The sequence below is a fragment of the Aplidium turbinatum genome, chromosome 5 (genome assembly GCF_918807975.1).
Source record: "Aplidium turbinatum chromosome 5, kaAplTurb1.1, whole genome shotgun sequence".
Lineage (NCBI taxonomy): Eukaryota > Metazoa > Chordata > Ascidiacea > Aplousobranchia > Polyclinidae > Aplidium > Aplidium turbinatum.
Window position 1 is genome coordinate 9,381,664 of NC_137476.1, and position 19,961 is coordinate 9,401,624.

Consider the following 19,961-nt stretch of genomic DNA (forward strand, 5'->3'; position numbering starts at 1 on the left):
TCAAGCAAAACGTTACAAAACGCTTTCGAGTACGGAATGGTAGTTTTTTGTGCTGAATTTGTAGTGAAAAAGCGTTACATGGGGGAGGGGGGATTGAAAAAAGCGTTACGTTGGCGTTACATGGGGGAGGGGGGGGTCAAAAATTCGGAAAAAAAGCGTTACGTAATATTTGAACGTTCCCTAAAGCTGATATACAAACCAAGATTTGCACTTTCTGACTAGCTACAACATTAAGCTTCGCTGAGAAACGTTGTCGTGAACATTTTGACCAAATTGACTATATATATTTTTTTTTTTTCGGTCAATTTGACCGAATTGACTATATTTTTTTTGGACATTTTGCTAAAAAATCAGTCAATGACTGAGCAAAAAACAGACCGAACCTCACGTTTGGCTTAGGGTTATCAAATTAAGATTGTAGCGGTAGCACCTGCATTACAAATGATCACTAGCTGCCACACTGGAATGATCTAATTCACTTCCAACTAACATTTCTAGACAAAATTACAAAGAAAAAGTGACACTTATTTTGTGGTGGCCCATAAAAATTCAATGATTAATTCAAGGGGAAAATTTTTAAATGTTTGTGGAAACTCCGGTTGATCGGAGATTGAAATTGCCGATCAACAACTTCGACTTTGTTTTATTTTTTCTCTCGATCTTTTCAGGGGACGAAGTGTTCAGGGGACGAAATAGGTTGCATCCGACTATGATTCCATAACATGGTTAATAATTTTGAATTTAATGGACTTTAATTATGCCTGATCAAATATGATATATAAAACCTAAATATTTCAAATAGGTTTGTGCAAGCAAAATATCAATACTGTACTCAGTAGCCTTTTGGTCTAAAAGAAGTGATATATACAGGTTTTGGCAAAAAAATTGGTAGTTTCAAATGTTGATGCATAACATAAGTTTCTGGAGAACACTTTGGTTGACCAGTAATAAGAAAATCAAATAATTCTAGCCTATGCTGCTGTGTCATTCTGAATTTCTAAATCGTCATTCTGCATTCACAGTACACACTCCCGTAGGCCGGTTAGTTAAACAAGAGGTTGAGTGCAGTGAATAGCTGAAAAAGAAACGCTGATAGCAGTTGTTGCGCCACTAGTTTAGCCTATTGTCATGCATTTAACAAGCACGCTAATGCATTAGCATTTTGTTATTGAGCGTTCCTTGCCAAATACAAAAGTAGATCAGGGATTCCACAATGACAAGAATGTTGAAGAGCACTGATATAGTAGCCTATCTATTTCAGATTATAAAAGGGCTTTAGGCTATCTTTATGAAGCTTCATCTGAGCTCCTTCATCATCGGAGGAAAGCCTTTTCTTTATCAATCTGGATGTAGATAAAGGGATGAAGCAGTGATGAGATGTTGTGATGAAATAGTTACACAGCTCGAATATTGCTGTTTCAATTGATAAGCTTCTGGATTATTTGAAACTTTGGAGCTGGTATACAAGTCCCCCCCTTTTGGCAACTCATGACAAAAAGGTATTGACCAAAACATGTGGATTGAAGTGTGTAAACAGTAAAACAAAGGTGAAGTAGTTTCACCCCATATGTTTGGTTGAGTCCTGTTTTTGTCATGAGTTACCAAGTGGGGGGGGGGACTTGTATACCAGCTCCGAAACTTCTTCATCCGTCATGTAAAAGAAATTTATGCCAGCAATATTTTTATCAGCCCACTGGAACATTTGTATAGGAGTTAAGATCTGATTGTTTTCTGTAGCTTGAAGGCTTGTTGTTGCTACAAACTGCTTTGTGATCCCTCCTAATCTATCGCAAAGCGACTTGCCATGGCTCATGAAGAAATGCCATTGAGTTTGGAGGCCATGCTCAGATTTGTGATAGCATAAGTTGACAAAATTTTTGTGTTGACTGGGTGCTCCATCACTGAAATACAAAATTTTCCATCACTGAAAAAAAAAACAGCACTTAACTTTTCTTTGATGCAGCTCATTGCTCATTACTTTACAAGTGAAAGCATGCACTGTGTTGGCGTCATGCCTCAGCCTCATGCAATCCGAAATAATGCAGAAATTTAAGCATTTGAGAATTACTTCGTCTCTGTAATAGCAGCAAAAAGGATGGAGGGTTGCCTGGCTATTTTCCCAATGATAGCCCTGGATTGCGTCTTGTAACACAAAACTGTAATTTTCAGCAAAATCCAAGAGAACTATGATGGTATCATCTGCAAGACAAGTGCTTCCTTGGTTAATTGAAGAAATGCTGATTGTGACTTGGCAAGAAAATGATGACGACGTAGAAGATCAAACTTTTCCACTAACAGGTCTATAAAATGACTGACTGAAAGCTTCATGTCGATACGTTTTGTGCCACTGGTTTGAATCCATTGCTTACATGGGTGAAAATGGGTAAATCAAACAGATGTCAGAGAAAAAATTGGGTATTGATAGGGTTAGCCCAAGGTTCTTGAACAATTTTGGAATATTTTAAACAAATTTGTTTATTTTTGTTGTGTTTATGTTCTAGTGGGGCCTCTCGAGTTGGGGGAAGTCTCTGATGGGGGGTATGGGGCTGCCTTGACACGGCCTGCCTTGACACGGCCTTGCAATTTGCATAGTATCATACAGGTACATTAGTTATTACGGTACTGTAAGAAGATACAAAAGCAGTAAACTTGATCATACGTCAAAGATATTACAACTTTAATTCTTTCAGTCATGTCATATCAAGCGTAATTGAAAAACTAAAAAGTGAATGTTTAAAATTGTTCTGTTTTATTACTTGAAATGGGTATTAAGAGGGGTTCAAAATGACTGCATCTTACCCCCTAATAGTTACGGAACAAAGTTGAAACTCAGAAGATGACTTCCTTATAAAAGGCTTTTTGAGATGAAAAAAAATTTTTTTTTTTAAACATCGTCTGACGAGGTCATTTTTTTACCACAAGATGTATATATTTTATTATTTTAATACATTTTTTGCAAAATTTGCTGCTGGTCTATATTTTGATGTGAAATAACTTTTTAATGAAAGCAGTGTTTCCTTCCAAATTCAATGTGGTTGTAATCCAGTAAAAGAGGACCTCCAGGATAAATTTGAGAGCAATGCTATGTTTCCTATGGAAGCTACAGCTTTTTCAATATGGTCCAAAATTTTCGCATCAAAATGGGGGCACTTTGGGCCTCCATATTTTCAAAATGCTTACAAACAATATAATTTTGAAACTGGATATAAAAGTGTCTCATTTTTCCAGAAATGGAGTAGATTAAATTTGCATGAGAGATATACATGTTTGTTTAAAAATGGCTGAAAATGACCAAGCGCTCATCAGCGCAGGGGTGTACCCAATTTAAAAATGCTATAATTTCAATTGTACAATACATTTTGAGCTAAACTTTTCAATTTTTAGCACAATCATGCTATACAACCTTTTGTCTGATTTTCAGCAAAGTTGGAGAGAGTCAAACTGGAGGGTCCAGGAAAATTTGGCTAGGAATGACCCATTACCCAGCTGGCACTTACAACTTACCACTGAGACCACTATGGTACTGTGCTAGCAACTAACTGTCCATTCACAGACTGGAGCTAAATCAGTAAGCTACAAAAAACTTAATCCAATGGCTTAAAACAGTCATGTGCAATTGTTGAAATGATACAATTTATAAGATACTATGCTTAATGTGAATTACTACGGTACGGAAGGCTATGCCACAGATTTACCAGTAGGCCTACAAGGTCCAAAATAATGTACGTTTTTCATAAAAAGTTGAACAATAATAGCCAGCGGGCAAAAGTTTTTTGACCACTGTTCTAACCCCCTGCTATGTCTAGACTGGTACGCATCTTTCGCTATAATAAGCATGGGCTGCATCAGCCTGCGTGGTTAAGAAAGTATTCAAATCGAAGGAAACCGACCGACAACAGAACATCCCGCACCTGAACAATCTCTTTTCAGGTTGCTCTTTAAATTCGCTAGAGCGACTAATTGACTGATTCGTTTTGCTAAAAATACAGTATTCATACTGTATTAAAAATTATTTTCAGCTTAGTTTCATCAGAGCCACTATGGCTTTAGTTTCATTCTCAATCATGAAGAATTAGTCTATTAATTTACTTTTACTTTAAAATATATGATTCAGTTAAAATAGAACCCAAGTACAATATTAACAAAAAGAAAAAGTTTCAAAACCACAAAGATTCAAAACGTGCACACAATGTAAGCTTTCACAGTGCAATTTTTAAAATTACTAAATTTCAACAATTAGGCTATTTACGATTCTAGAACAACAAGTGTGAACTCATGGTAGGATTTCGTCATAGGGTGAGCTGAGGAGATGTCGAATTATTGTTGCATCACAGCAACTTGAAACTGACGCAATTTTACAAGTAGTGGTTAGTGAATTCACGATATGACATAACGTTTTTCTGAGTTAGCCTACTTCTCAAGGGCGTATCCTCAATGGAAGCAGGGAAAGCATTGCTTCTCCTGTCAAAATTGATAAAAGGACATGATATTTTTCAATAAAACGATTTCGTAATTTCTTTACCTGAACTCGAATTAAAACTCGAATTAACACGCAGCTTTTACTCGTGCGTGTGTAAGAGCTACTTTTAATAAGTTAATAGCTGTTTATCTGCTCATCAATTTCATACAAATAATACCCTAAAAGTATTTCCACAAAGCACTATAATCCGTTATTTGAGTGTAGTTTTTCCGGAGGAGGCTCATGCCCCCGGACTCCCCTAGAATAAGCGTGCCTTCGGTACGCTCTAACCCCCACGAGCAGGGGCGGCTCGCTAGTGTGTGCTGCGGTGCTGCAGCACTCCCACAAAATTTTTACGAAACGTTTCTCAAATATCTTAGCGTTTCTTCAGCCCAAAATGTAGTTTATGTTTTCTGTTCACAGAATTGCTGACTGTGTAAATTATATTTGGCAACTCTGCGTGCTGTGAAATATTTTGCGCAAGGTTAAAATAAAACAAACACTCGATCGTGACGTCAAAGAGCCGCGTGTTTTCTTGAGTTGCCTGTACAAACGAATAGCAAACGCTAGTGCTGCGTTTCAAACAGCACATTCAGAGTTGCCAGGTTGGCATTTTTTATGTTGTTTGGCATGAAAAAAATCCTGTTTGGTATTTTTCAAAATTTGGCAGTTTTTTGGCCTTTTTTGTTGTTTTTTTGCCCAAAAAATTTTGTTTGGCATTTTTTAATTTGGCCTTTTAAACGTTGTTCACATGACTAACCCGCTTGTGTGGTATTAAGCTTAGCAGCTGTTGTTTATGGCTGACCAGTCAGGCCTGCCGCCTGTTAGGCTAATGTAATGAATATTATTATTTTACTAATAGGCCTACTAACATTGTTTTACCAAGTGAGTAACATTACCCTGTCGACTGTCGTGCTCAGATGCTGTGACGGCACAATAGCTAGAACGTGTTATTCACATTTGTTTGTTGATCGTCCCCTTCAAAATATTACGCATTTGCGAAACTCTTAAATAAGCCAGTTTTATCTTAAACTTTTATCACAATTCAGAGCTGAAAATACGCTCAGAATGCACCTAATTAAATGTGATTTTTTAAAATTTTCTGGGGGAGGCACCCAGCCCCCCCTGTGTTGAATTCGCCTTCGGCGAACACGCAGCACCCCCATTTCTAGAGCTCACCAGCCGCCACTGCCCACGAGTTTTATTGCTTCTCTAATTGCTCAATCCACCAGGATGCACTACTGTTAGGCTACTTCTGATAATCGTTATTAACATTGGAGAAAGCTACTGTAGCCTATAGGGTAGCCTACTGAAAGAAAAAACAATTTATCAAAAAACGTCCATTTCGCTCACAAACAGGCAAGCTTCAAAATGCAAATATTATAGGAAAAATAACCTATAAAAAATTGTGAACCACAATAGCTTATCAGAGATCGCTACAAAGTCAAGCGCTTGACAAACCGAGCTATCATCGAGGCGGAGAACTAGGCTATATCTTTACTCTTCCATGAATAAGCTACTATACCATATTGCATAATTTAATATTTGCCAGATAAGAATATATCACTAAGTTACTACCAGCTTGCATCTAACTACTCCCTGATTATTATACGCTATTATGCTCGTTCAGAGGATCGCTTGACTTTTCGTAAGATTATTATTTAGGTTGGTTTGGAAAAGATGCTTGAAACAACTCAAACACTACATCCTTCATCGGCACTACCAAAGAATCTCCACCTCTCATTGGCGATACCAAAACACTCCATCCCTCATTGACGCTATAAAAGATGATTCAACTCTTATTAGAAATACCGAAAACACGCTGCTATATCATCATGTTTCTTATGCTCTTACATGCGCAGGAAATTAATTTAAAAACCAAAGCTTTTTTATCTATTTTATCTTGATAATGAGCTGTCATATTATGTATTTGCTCTGCAATATATAGGCTACTTAATATCGTTGCTGCAAACACTTTATTTCTGTATGAAATTTGTAAATAGTCCTTGTTTTGATAGTCCGTTAGCCTACGTAATTTTAATATGTGTGTGTAACTGTGTATATTAATTTGTTTCTGTGATGTTGTTGGGTTCAGTCGTGTTCTCATTGCTTTGAGAATTGGCGCTCCAGTTGTTCCAGGAACGAGGAGGCGGCTGATTCTTAACTAATTCATCAACTTATTTTAAAGTAGGCTATCAGGTTTGGTGGCCGTGCTTATCTATATTAATTTTTATTGATGCATATACCACAATATTAGATCCTTTCATGCACGTCTTAAACCATTAAGGTTTTGCCACCTTTCCCTTTTGTTGGTTTTGTTACCGTATTTCTTTTTTACAATATCATTTCTTTTGCATTCTGACAAAGAAAAATAAATTGAATTGAATTGAATTTTGAAAAGACACTGACATATTCAATTCAATCTAATTCAATTCAATTCAATTTTATTTTTTGCTGCTGGCGCAAACATATACAGAAAGGCAAAGTAAACATAGAATTTGACACCAACAAAAGGAAAAGATGTCCAAACCAAAGGTACATCGATAAAATATACGGAGCCTACTAGCTTCATTCATTCATAGCTTGTCACGTAGCTAAACTACCACTAGCTAAACTACCACTAGCTTAAAATAATTGTACAGCCACCAAACCTAGAAGAGAGATAGAAAAGCTAAAATCTTTTTTGTGATAATAGTCCGACAATGACAATTACCACTTGCAAGTGCAAGGGCGATTTAAACTTAATTAGACAAAAAAGAAATTCAAAAGGTAACAAAGTCCGCCCAGTTAGCTCAGTGGTTACGCGCCCGGCTCAAGATCACGCGGCGCTGGTTCGACTCTCGGGGTGTGCGCTTGAGCAACGCGTTTCAGGACTGCTCTCCATTCAGAGGCACTTAGTGAATGGAATAATTCCCCGGCAACAACACTTCAACCAGCTCTGCTTCAACAATGGGAAAACTTCACTCTCCCAATCTCGGTAACCGGCCATGCGTCAATAGCCTCTGCAAGTATGCGAAACTACCAGGAATAACTTAGTGGCTGTGCATTTTTAAGATTATGTTTCTCTAACACTGTTTTATTGATGCGTATTTTAAACCTTTTGGTTTTGTCATCTTTTTCTTTTGTTGGTGTAAAATCCGTGTGTTTACTTTATTAGCGTTCTCTACATGTTCTCGCCAGCAAGAAAAATAAAATTGAATTGAATTGAAAATTGAATTGATATCAAGGCTTTGTTAGTCCGAGAATAAAGATTAAAAAACCAAACCAAACTAAGTTTCCTGAACGTTTGCTTTGAGGGTCTTCAAAGGCATCAATGAAATGTAATGTCATAATAGACCAGCAATTCAGAAATTACTGGAAACCCTCAGTGTGACAGTACAAATTTAGAAAAAAAGTAATCAAAAGCAAGGATACGATTAAATAAAAAAATACATACATAGGCTACTACTCTGTTTTTTTCAGATACATTTTGATTATTCAGTTTCAGTAAAAATCTTTTTCAAGTTATGACATTTGTCATGTAAAAACTATATTTTTTCTCTGTATTCAAGATAGTGGCGTAGCTAGGGAATGTGCCGCCCGGGGCGGATTCAGATTTTGCCGCCCCTTCAAGAAAAAGCATGTGAAAATGAAATGCGTTTTTTTTTATCAGCACTGCAATACGCAACGTGCTTTTTTCAATTTGGGGTGTACAGTCAGACGAACGCACCATTATAATTTAGTAATAGGCTATAGCCTACTGAATGCAAAAGCACAAAAACTGCTACAGAATTAAAATAATCAATTTGTAACCATTTACAAGGCTACCCAAATTTGAAGAGCATGTTTCCGCTTCTGCTCAATAAAGGCTAGTAGGAATTTTGTAACGTATTAAAAACATAACGGCAGAAAAATTCATTTAATTCATTTCTACTAAACTGTGTAATATAGTGTAATATGAATAGTTGCTTACCAATGTAATGATATAGACGTTTTCTTTTTTTGCTCATTGAACTTTCTTTACTTATTGGCAACGTAAGTTTTATAATTTTCCCAATACTTTTTATATAGGCCTACATACAATACTTTAAACGAACCCTCCGAAACGCACTTAAAAAAACACAAAAATCCGAACCTTACCGGCTGCAAACTGCCAACTACGGAACGACGACACTATGTCTACAAGATCACATGCAAAAAATGCAGGGAAAGCTATATAGGCAGCACTTCCGCCCACTCCACTCCCGCATCAAAGAACACCTTAGCTCAGATAAGTTCGGTCTTTGATCATCAACATCAACAACCGTGCCGAAAGGGAAGAACTACGTCACCTAATCTACTAACAACTGATTCAACAAAATTCACAGCAATAGCGCCTAACAGCACAGAAACTCAACAGCCGGCAGCGGCAGCCTCAAGCTAAACCAAAGAGCCACATGAAAGAACCACTCACTGAATTCAAAACTATTCGTCATAGCACATGACTAGGGAACTGTGTTTCGAAAGCTCGTGTAATTCGATATTGCCACAACTAACTCGCAGCATCAGGCTTAAACAGATCGTTAGAATCTACACTGTGAACTTTAAAATAAGATATGGATAGAATCATATAGAAGCTTATTCCTATCAACTGTAAAACGAATACAAAATGAGCAAGCGTACAAATTACAAGGTTGCAAATGCAGCAAAATCATCTTTAAGTAAACTTTAGCCATGCTACTGCGCAATGTTTTCACTTTTCGCAATCTAACGGCCACATTCTAGTGACGGTAGCAAAGTTATTTATTACAACAGTTAATAAACATAGTGTTGTGCTCCCCCTCCCTGTATTTAAAATATATAATTCAGAATACAAGGCCGGTTTATGTGGCCAAAAGTGAAATCCAGTGCGGCATGGCATCAGCGTCACAACGGTAAACCATAATCTCTTCGTGGGAAAATTGTAACATAAGATTCGCGGATCCGTTCGTCTGTATGCAATGACCGAAAGAAACACTCTTCTGAAAACGTCTATTCAAGAATTGTATTTCTGTAAAAATAACCTCAAGGCCGTCGAAATTAGGACACAACACCGTACGCCACTAAAACTTGTCTCTACAATACAAATTACTGAGATAAAGACGGAAATTTCGTCCAGCTGGCAAGCACTAAGCAAAACAGTTAAATATGCGACCAACTTTTCAAGCAACAATTTTAAAATGACGAGAATAGATTGCAATATTTCAAACGCACGTAAGCAGCTTCTGTGACAAATAAAAAATTAGCATTATGAAGCTATTCAAACACCTGTTGAATTTGGCTTACACCATATCTCGTAATTCAAGATTTAACGATTATGTAATGTTTCACAGGTGTGACAAAGGTGATGCAATCTTTGCTTATTTTTAGCAACAGTCCATGACGTAAGACGTCAGGTTCAGTAGACAACGGTTCTATGTGACGTTTGATTTGAAAATTGTCCGTAACATAGCAGCCCCTAGTTATGACAGTCTAACATGGCATAACTAAAAAAGAATTACAGGACAATTTTGAGCCAATAAATAAAAACACACGATACACAAATTGTTTGAATCACTCACGTTTAAGTTAATACGCAAATACAAAGGGCATGCAAAGAATGAACAACAATAAGAATAATACGCGACGATACATAAAATTGGTACCATAGTCCATAGGTAGGCTACACGCTAAAATGACGCTATATACAATGGTGGCGATAATAACCGACTGTTCTGGGCTCAGACAAGGGTCGACCACCGCAAACAGAACCAGGTTCAAACCCTAACACATAGGTGTTCTTTACGGGGGCGAGGCACGAAATATCCCTCAATACGTAGTCTACTTTCACTTCCCCCGTACTGTCATCATAGTTGCAGACGGCAACTTTAGCTCTGCGAACCACAGGCTTCCCTTTTCTAATTTGTGGGACCACCTCATGCACCCTTCCAAGTTGATACTTCCCACGTTTACCAATGTCTTGGACAGAATCCACCACTACAAGTTGACCAGGCTCCAAATTCTCGGCCATTTTTAGCCATTTTTTCCGGCCCTGAAGACCTGGCAAGTAAAAATCGATCCATTTACTCCAAAACTGCTGAGAAAGTGACAAATTGAACCAATAATCCCTTCTTAGTTGGTCACGATCATGTGGTTGCCCAACAGCACAGTATGGGTCTAAATATGGGGTCAACAGTGAGGCAGGGGTGATGACAGTAAAATCCCTAGGATCGTCACCCAAAGGTACCAAAGGGCGTTCGTTCACGATCCGAACGGCACTGCCTGTGTACGTAAGCAGTTCAATAAAATTGGGCTTGCGTATTGAAGCGTCCAAAATGTGAAAAAAGTACTTAGTCATATCGGCCACAAAACCAAATCTACTAAGCCGAAATCTAGCCAAGAGATCTGCCAGAGGGTTTAACAAGTCAGGACACGAAAACATTACATCATTAACACAAGTTCCTCGAAATTCAGACTTGCCATCGTAAATAATGCGCTATTTTAATTGTGACGTCACAAAGTGTGGTAAATACCACTCAAATCCCTTTACATTTTCTGCTTCACCAGCACGCTCAATATAACCATTAGATTTAAGATCTTTCATGGTGTCAGTAAGAAAATCACGAAGTTCAGGTTGTTTTAAAACCTTCTTCCTTAAAGCAGCAGCTCTATCTGACGCCAACACAAAATTGTTAGGTAAATCAATATCTTCCTTCAACGGTACAGGTATCTCAAATCGACCATCTTTCAATTCAATATTCGGTTCAACAAGTTCTCTAGCCAAAATGTCATTGCGAGACAATTCACAGGCTTCATTTTGCAATGTCAAATCCTGAATGACTTTATTCAGGTCTGCTATTTCCATACCACGAGACTCAATTTTACGCTGAAAGTCAGAGATGACATCCGACTCTGAAGACGTCTGCACTCTGCACACGTTAGCAACGCTTTCATCTAAGGGTGACTTACCACCACAAGCCAACCAACCGAAAGGAGTGAGTAAAGCAAGCGGTTCACTACGATTTTCACCAACACGCTCTTCTTTAGCCCACATCAAATAATCATTCAAATGAAACATATTCTCGTCATGAAAATGACGGAAACCACTTAAATCCTGCTTACGTGGTAAAGTTTTAACATCGTCAGCCCAAGCTGGGTTAACCACCGAAGTTATATCACAAAATAGTTCATCCGTCTCTAACGACTGGATGTTGAGTTTAACAAGGTTACCAGAAGTAGGTTTCTGACCAGCCAGGGTATCCATTTTAAACGACGCTTTATCATACGGTTTAACGCCAAGTTTGCACACCAAATCACTCGAAACAAACGTCAACTGCAAACCAGGATCATGCTGACAATACACCAACTTCGATTTACCCGTCATTGGATTCAAAACACGAGCAGCAGTAACGCGGTTAAAGGCTGCTTTAACATTTCCAACCTTAACATTACGCACAGGAACTCTGGCACAAACATCATCTTTGCCAACCGAATCCAGTGTCTAAAACGTTTTCTGCCTAGACTGGATAAAGTGCAGGCCTTACTTATTAGAAGAAATGGTGTATTGAAAACGACAATAATAAAACGAAACAAACAGTTGCTTACCGAATTCTTACATATTCTTTAGTCACTCCAAATCTCCAGTTCTCCAGACTTATAAAACAATGACCACTCCAGTCCATGCCAAAACGTAAAAGAAAGATCAACTAGCAAAAATTGTAAATGCATGGCCGAGTCACTCAAGCATGAAAAAATAGAATGGAGCAGAGATACAGCAATAATATTAAATGGGCGGGGAATCGTTTCTAACATCCAGAGAATCACGTGACGTCACATAAAAATCATGCAGAAGAAAAAAGTGTTTCCTATCGTTGTTAGGCCGACATTGACGACAGTTGTTTGCATGATTACAGTCCCTATCATATGCTGGCGCAAACAATTCAAGCATTTTCCAGCTTTTACAATAACATCTCTCCGATCCTTAGGTGTCAAGCGCAGAAAATCTTTACAATTAGACAAAAAATGATATTCAACTTGACCACGTGACGAACAATAAATACATGCCGGTATGTCTCTACGTCTGGCCACACCACCGGGCGGTGCGCCAACCATGGCCGGATTTAGCTGATGGGGGGCCCGGGGCACTTTTAGATCGGGGAGCCCCCGTGCAAAAAGTTTTCGCGGCTACGGCGCAAAAAAACATTTCTACGTCTACAGTAGCATCAGTCCAGTACTGCACAGCATTTTCCAGAAACTTTTAAAGGCCAAAAGAAAAAAAATAACACAAAATCACATTTTTTTCCACATAGGGGGCCCTTCAAAAGTCGGGGGTCCGGGGCAACTGCCCCCCTCTGCTCCTCCCTAAATCCGGGCCTGGCGCCAACAGCAGTCGAGTACTGCGAACTTCCTGACATCACATTACCATGAGGTTTTACCAACGTCTGCCTAACCGGACATGAAGGCAATTTTCCTTTGCCAAACTTTTTAAATTGCTGCGACTCACCAGAATCGCTCACTAGCATAATAGCAGAATCAGTCGACTTGCGCGTTTCCTCCCGTACAACAAAATCGAACAAACTCTGAAAAGTAGGCTCATCAGTACCACCATACTGATCACCTAAAAAGTCAAGATAACGCTGCTTAGCGTCAAACGGGAGTCGCTTAGCCAAATCCAAAACAAAACGTCCTTCCAATTTATCACGCTGACCATAAGCTTGCGCGTAAAGCAGACACTGCGACAATTCATCTTTAAACTCCTTCAAATCACTGGAAGAGATCGAAATTAATTTGCTACCATAGCGATACTTTCTAATTTCTGGTTCGGCGAAAAGACCTCCACGAACTCCAAAACGTTGGGACAAGCGATCTAACGACATTTCTATCCTGTCTTCCTCTGACAAGCCAGGAGTGTCGGAAACCAAATTAGCAATCGTTTGAGCAGCTGTCCTAACACAAGCTGCTTGTAACAAAGTCAAACAAGTACCTTTAAAAGGCGAAGCTGCCATCAAAGCCGTAACACGATTTTTAAAAAAGACAAATGGCATATTATTACCATCGTAACCAATCAAGGCCGCCTTATCAAAAAACGTCCTACTATTTTGGTATTCAAAAAAGCAATCCTGTTGTTGAGAACTCGATTTAGCGAGAGAAGACAAGCTATATCCCTTAAGGGGCTGATGGGGCTCAATTGCATGCACAGCCCGATCACGATCCTCACACAAGTTAAAATCAGTAGACGCGACACGCCTCTCACAACCACTCAAATTACGTGTAGCTGGGCGATCAAAACCTAGCGGCGCAGACAGCTGTGAAGGGGGCAAAACATTACTTCTGATAGCGGCCCCGTGACCTGTACGCTTTGAGGGAGGAGTTCGGCTATAATTCGCAGGCCTTGGTTTTAGATCCTTCGGAAGATCCTTAGCCGCGGCCCCGAGACCTGCTGAAACAGCTTGAAAACATGTGGATTGCACTGGACCACTTACGGATTGAACAGGTGTCTGGAAAAGGTTATCTAAATTTAACTGCGATTGATGTTCACTTCTGGAATGCCTAGTAGATCCCTTCTTAGAGCTACGCCGGGAGCCCGCCTCTGATTGATATTCAGCTAAAGCTACCTCCTTACGTTGTTCAGCCCTCAACTGAGCGTCTTTGAGTGCGAACTCAGCAGCTCTCGCTTCGGCCTCAGCTCTCGCGGCAGCCTCTGCTCGTATGGCCTCAGCTCTGGCGGCGGCCTCAGCAGCTCTCGCTTCGGCCTCGGCTTGTATCTGGAGCTCCTCTCGTCTTAGCTGTACGTTAATTTGTGCCACTATCCGAGACGAAGTCATAGACATCCTAGTGCTTACATTTGAGGCGCTATCCTCAGGATGTATGTCAGCATCCAACATATCTGAGAACTCACTTACTTTTTGTTCCAAGTTATTTTTAACGAGTTAAATTCGGGATCTACCCTATCACGAAGTTCTGTCAAAATTGCAGAGTTGAGAATTTTAGTCAAAAGAGCATGGAAATGCCGTAATTCCTCTTCTAAAGTAGATAAGTTAGATCTAAAAATTAACAGTTCCTGCTTATCACTCAAAGAACCTAGGGCTACAGAAAGTTCCCCAACTTGAGTCAAAATATCCCGTCTAAGATGCCGGGCCTCTCGAACTGACTTAGCCTCTTCGTTACTGGGTCCCTCCCCAAAATGGCCTGCCCGACCGCAAAGAACATCATCAGGCTTAAACTCAATCGAGTCGACGGCGGTCGAGTCCTTGTCGCCACCGAGTGTAGACATATTAAATGTTGGGGCTAAATTTAACAATTAAAAAATTAAGTAACACAAACACACAAAATATTACAGTAGTTATAAACTTAACTGCAAAGACCGTAAAAATACAAAACAATTTAAATGCACAATACCGTAGTTGTAGGGGTATATGAAGTCCTACCACTTCCGGAGACTTCCAATCTAGGCTATTGAAAGTTCCACAAAACTTGCTTGGACTCGTCCACTTGAATCTTCAATCACAGATCGATTGTCTTTAATTTTTTTTCTTGCCAATGAATGTCAATGTTGTTTTTCTGGATAACCAACAAAGAAACGTCTTTAATTTTGAGCTTGAAGTCCTAATTAGTACCAACTGAAAAGAAACGTCTTTATTATTCTTTTGTGCTTCTGTCCCAACTGACAACAACACATCTTTATTATTTCTTGTGCTTCTGTAGCCTACCAACTAACAACAAATCGTCTTTATTATTTATGGTCACAACGGTAAACCATAATCTCTTCGTGGGAAAATTGTAACATAAGATTCGCGGATCCGTTCGTCTGTATGCAATGACCGAAAGAAACACTCTTCTGAAAACGTCTATTCAAGAATTGTATTTCTGTAAAAATAGCCTCAAGGCCGTCAAAATTGAGACGCAACACCGTACGCCACTAAAACTTGTCACTACAATACAAATTACTGAGATAAAGACGGAAATTTCGTCCAGCTGGCAAGCACTAAGCAAAACAGTTAAATATGCGACCAACTTTTCAAGCAACAATTTTAAAATGACGAGAATAGATTGCAATATTTCAAACGCACGTAAGCAGCTTCTGTGGCGTAATAATGATAAGCATTATGAAGCTATTCAAACACCTGTTGAATTTGGCTTACACCATATCTCGTAATTCAAGATTTAACGATTATGTAATGTTTCACAGGTGTGACAAAGGTGATGCAATCTTTGCTTATTTTTAGCAACAGTCCATGACGTAAGACGTCAGGTTCAGTAGACAACGGTTCTTATATGTGACGTTGTTACGGCCAATCTCTGTACAAATCAAACGTCATATAAAACCGTTCAAGTCTACTGAATATTACGTCATGGAAGTTGCTAGAAAATGTGCCAAAATTGCACCATCGTTCATAGGCTTGTGTCAAACTTGTTTGGACTTGTTTGGGCCTGTTTAAACAGGAAATATTACATCAGCTTTAAACACCTGTTGGAATGACTTCATAATTGTCTTTCATTTATTGCGTCACAGTTACTTTCTACGTGAATTTGAGATATTGATATCTATTCTGGTCATTCGTAAAATGATTGTTTGAAAGTTGGCCGCACTTTTAACTGTTGGCTTAGTGCTTGCTAGCTGGACAAAGGTTCCGTCTTTTATCCAAGTAATCTGTTGTGTAGTGACAGTTTAAGTGGTGTAGGCGTTGCACCCCCTCGTTTTCGGTAGCCTCGGGCTAATTTTACAGGAATACACTGTTTGAAAAGAAGTTCAAGTGTGTGTTTCTTCGGTCATTATATACAGACGAACGGATTAGGGAACTTTATGTTAAAATTTTCCCAAGAAGAGATTATGGTTTACCGCTGTGACCATAAAAAATAAAAGACGAAGTTAGTTAGTTGGTAGGCCAAGAAGCACTTAGAAGCAAAGAAATAATAAAAGAAGATCTGATTGGTTGGTAGTCTAAAGAAGCAAAGAAAATTAAAGACATTTCTTCTCGGTAGGCAACTGAAGAACTTTAAGCTAAAAAGTAAAGACATTTCTTCTCAGTTTGGTACAGAAGAAAAATAACTTTGACATTCATTGGCAAGAAAGAAGATTAAAGGCAATCCATCTGTGCTTGAAGATTCAAGTGGAAGAATCCAAGCAAGTTTTGTGGACGTTTGGACTTCACATACTCGTACAGCTACGGTATCGTGCATTTAAATTCTTTTTTGTATTTTTACGGTCTTTGCAGTTAAGTTTTTTATAACTACTGTAATTTGTGTGTTTGTGTAACTTAATTTTTTAATTGTTAAATTTAGCCCTAACATTTAATATGTCTACACTCGGTGGTGACAGGGACTCGACCGCCGTCGACTCGACTGAGTTTAAGCCTGATGATGTTCTTTGCGGTCGGGCAGGCCATTCTGGGGAGGGACCCATTAACGATGAGGCTAAGTCAGTTCGAGAGGCCCGGCATCTTAGACGGGATATTTTGACTCAAATTGGAAAACTTTCTGTAGCCCTAGGTTCTTTGAGTGATAAGCAGGAACTGTTAATTTTTAGATCTAACTTATCTACTTTAAAAGAGGAATTACGGCATTTCCATGCTCTTTTGAGTAAAATTGTTAACTCTGCAATCTTGGCAGAACTTCGTGATAGGGTAGATCCCGAATTTAACTCGTTAAAAAATAACTTCGAACAAAAAGAAAGTGAGTTGTCAGATAGGTTGGATGCTGACATACATCCTGAGGATAGCGCCTCAAATGTAAGCACTAGGATGTCTGAGAGCTCGTCACGGATAGTTGCACAAATTAACCTACAGCTAAGACGAGAGGAGCTCCAGATCCAAGCCGAGGCCGAAGCAAGAGCTGCTGAGGCCATAGCGAGAGCTGAGACCATACGAGTTGAGGCCGAAGCGAGAGCTGCTGAGGCCGCCGCGAAAGCCGAAGCGAGAGCTGCTGAGTTCGCACTCAAAGACGCACAGTTGAGGGCTGAACAACGTAAGGAGGTAGCTTTAGCTGAATATCGTTCTGAGTTGGGCTCCCGGCGTAGCTCTAGGAAGGGCTCTTCTAGGCATTCCAGAAGTGAACATCAATCACAGTTTAATTTACCTAACCTTTTCCAGACGCCTGTTCAATCCGTAAGTGGACCTGTACAATCCACATGTTTTCCAGCTGTTTCAGGAGGTCTCGGGGCCGCGGCTAAGGGTCTTCCGAAGGCTGTAGAGCCAAGGTCTGCAAATTACAACCGAACTCCTCCCCCAGAGCGTACAGGTCACGGGGCCGCCATTAGCAGTAATGCTTTGCCCCCTTCACAGTTTTCAGCGCCGCTAGTTTTTGATCGCCCAGCTACACGTAATTTGGGTGGTTGTGAGAGGCGTATCGCGTCTCCTGATTTTAACGTGTGTGAGGATCGTGATCGGGCTGTGCATGTGACTGAGCCCACTCAGCCCCTTAAGGGATATAGCTTGTCTTCTCCCGCTAAATCGAGTTCTCAACAGCAGGATTGCTTTTTTGAATACCAAAATAGTAGGACGTTCTTCGATAAGGCGGCCTTGATTGGTTACGATGGTAATAATATGCCATTTGTCTTCTTTAAAAATCGTGTTATGGCCTTGATGGCAGCTTCGCCCTTTAAGGGAACTCGTTTGACTTTGTTGCAAGCAGCTTGTGTTAGAACAGCTGCACAAACGATTGCTAATTTGGTTTCCGACACTCCTGGCTTGTCAGAGGAAGACAGGATAGAAATGTCGTTATCTCGCTTGTCCCAACGTTTTGGAGTTCGTGGAGGTCTTTTCGCAGAACCAGAAATTAGAAAGTATCGCTATGGTAGCAAATTGACTTCTATCTCTTCCAGTGATTTGAAAGAGTTTAAAGATGAATTGTCGCAGTGTTTGCTTTACGCGAAAGCTTATGGTCAGCGTGATAAATTAGAAGGACGTTTTGTTTTGGATTTGGCTAAACGACTCCCGTTTGACGCTAAGCAGCGTTATCTTGACTTTTTAGGTGATCAGTATGGTAGCACTGAGGAACCTACTTTTCAGAGTTTGTTTGATTTTGTAGTACGGGAGGAAACGCGCAAGTCGACTGATTTTAGCATTATGCTAATGGGCGATTCTGGTGAGTCGCAGCATTTTAAAAAGTTTGGCAAAGGAAAATTGCCTTCATGTCCGGTTAGGCAGACGTCGGTAAAACCCCATGATAATGTGATTTCAGGGAGTTCGCAGTACTCGACTGCTGTTGGCGCACCGCGCGGCGGTGTGGCCAGACATAGTGACATACCGGCGTGTTTTTGTTGTTCGTCACGTGGTCAAGTTGAATATCATTTTTTGTCTAATTGTAAAGAATTTTTGCGCTTGACACCTAAAGATCGGAGAGATGTCATTGTGAAAGCTGGCAAATGCTTGAATTGTTTGCGCCAGCATATGGTTAGAGACTGTAATCATGCAAATAACTGTCGTAAGTGTGGACCTACCAACGATAGGAAACACTATTTTCTTCTGCATGATTTTTATGTGACGTCACGTGATTCTCTGGATTTGGTCGGTAAAGATGAGGCTGGTGCCAGAGTTCCTGTGCGTAATGTTAAGATTGGAAATGTTAAAGCAGCCTTTAACCGCGTTACTGCTGCTCGTGTTTTGAATCCAATGACTGGCAAATCGAAGTTGGTGTATTGTCAGCATGATCCTGGTTCGCAGTTGACCTTTGTTTCGAGTGACTTGGTGTGCGAACTTGGTCTTAAACCGTATGATAAAGCGTCGTTTAAAATGGATACTCTGGCTGGTCAGAAACCTACTTGTGCTGACCTTGTTAAACTCAACATCCAGTCGTTAGAGACTGATGAACTGTTTTGTGATATAACCTCGGTGGTTAACCCAGCTTGGGCTGACGATGTTAAAACTTTACCCCATAAACAAGATTTAAGTGGTTTCCGTCATTTTCATGACGTGAATATGTTTCATTTGAATGATTGTAGTACTGTAGATGTACTGATTGGCAACGACAACGCTTATTTGATGTGTGCAAAAGAAGAGCGTGTTGGTGACAATCGTAGTGAACCGCATGCTTTGCTCACTCCTCTCGGTTGGTTGGCTTGTGGTGGTAAGTCACCCTTAGTTGAAAGCGTTGCTAAAGTGTGCAGAGTGCAGACGTCTTCAGAGTCGGATGTCATCTCTGGCTTTCAGCGTAAAATTGAGTCTCGCGATATGGAAATAGCAGACCTGAATAAAGTCATTCAGGATTTGACTTTGCAAAATGAAACCTGTGAATTGTCTCGCAATGATATTTTGGCTAGAGAACTTGTCGAACCGAATATTGAGTTGAAAGATGGTCGATTTGAGATACCTGTTCCGTTGAAGGAAGATATTGATCTACCTAACAATTTTGTGTTGGCGTCAGATAGAGCTGCTGATTTAAAGAAGAAGGCTTTAAAACAATCTGAATTCCGAGGAACTTGTGTAAATGATGTAATGTCTTCTTGTCCTGAATTGTCTGACTTGTTAAACCCTCTGGCAGATGTCTTGGCTAGATTTCGGCTTGAAAGATTTGGTTTCATGGCTGATGT

General features: G+C 39.8%; 1 protein-coding gene across 1 annotated transcript in view; it reads right to left on the reverse strand.

Moving 5' to 3' along the window:
• LOC145770741 (uncharacterized) overlaps positions 1–19,961 on the reverse strand; it is a 251,215-nt gene that overhangs the window by 88,725 nt on the left and 142,529 nt on the right. The gene's annotated exons all lie outside the window — the stretch shown is intronic.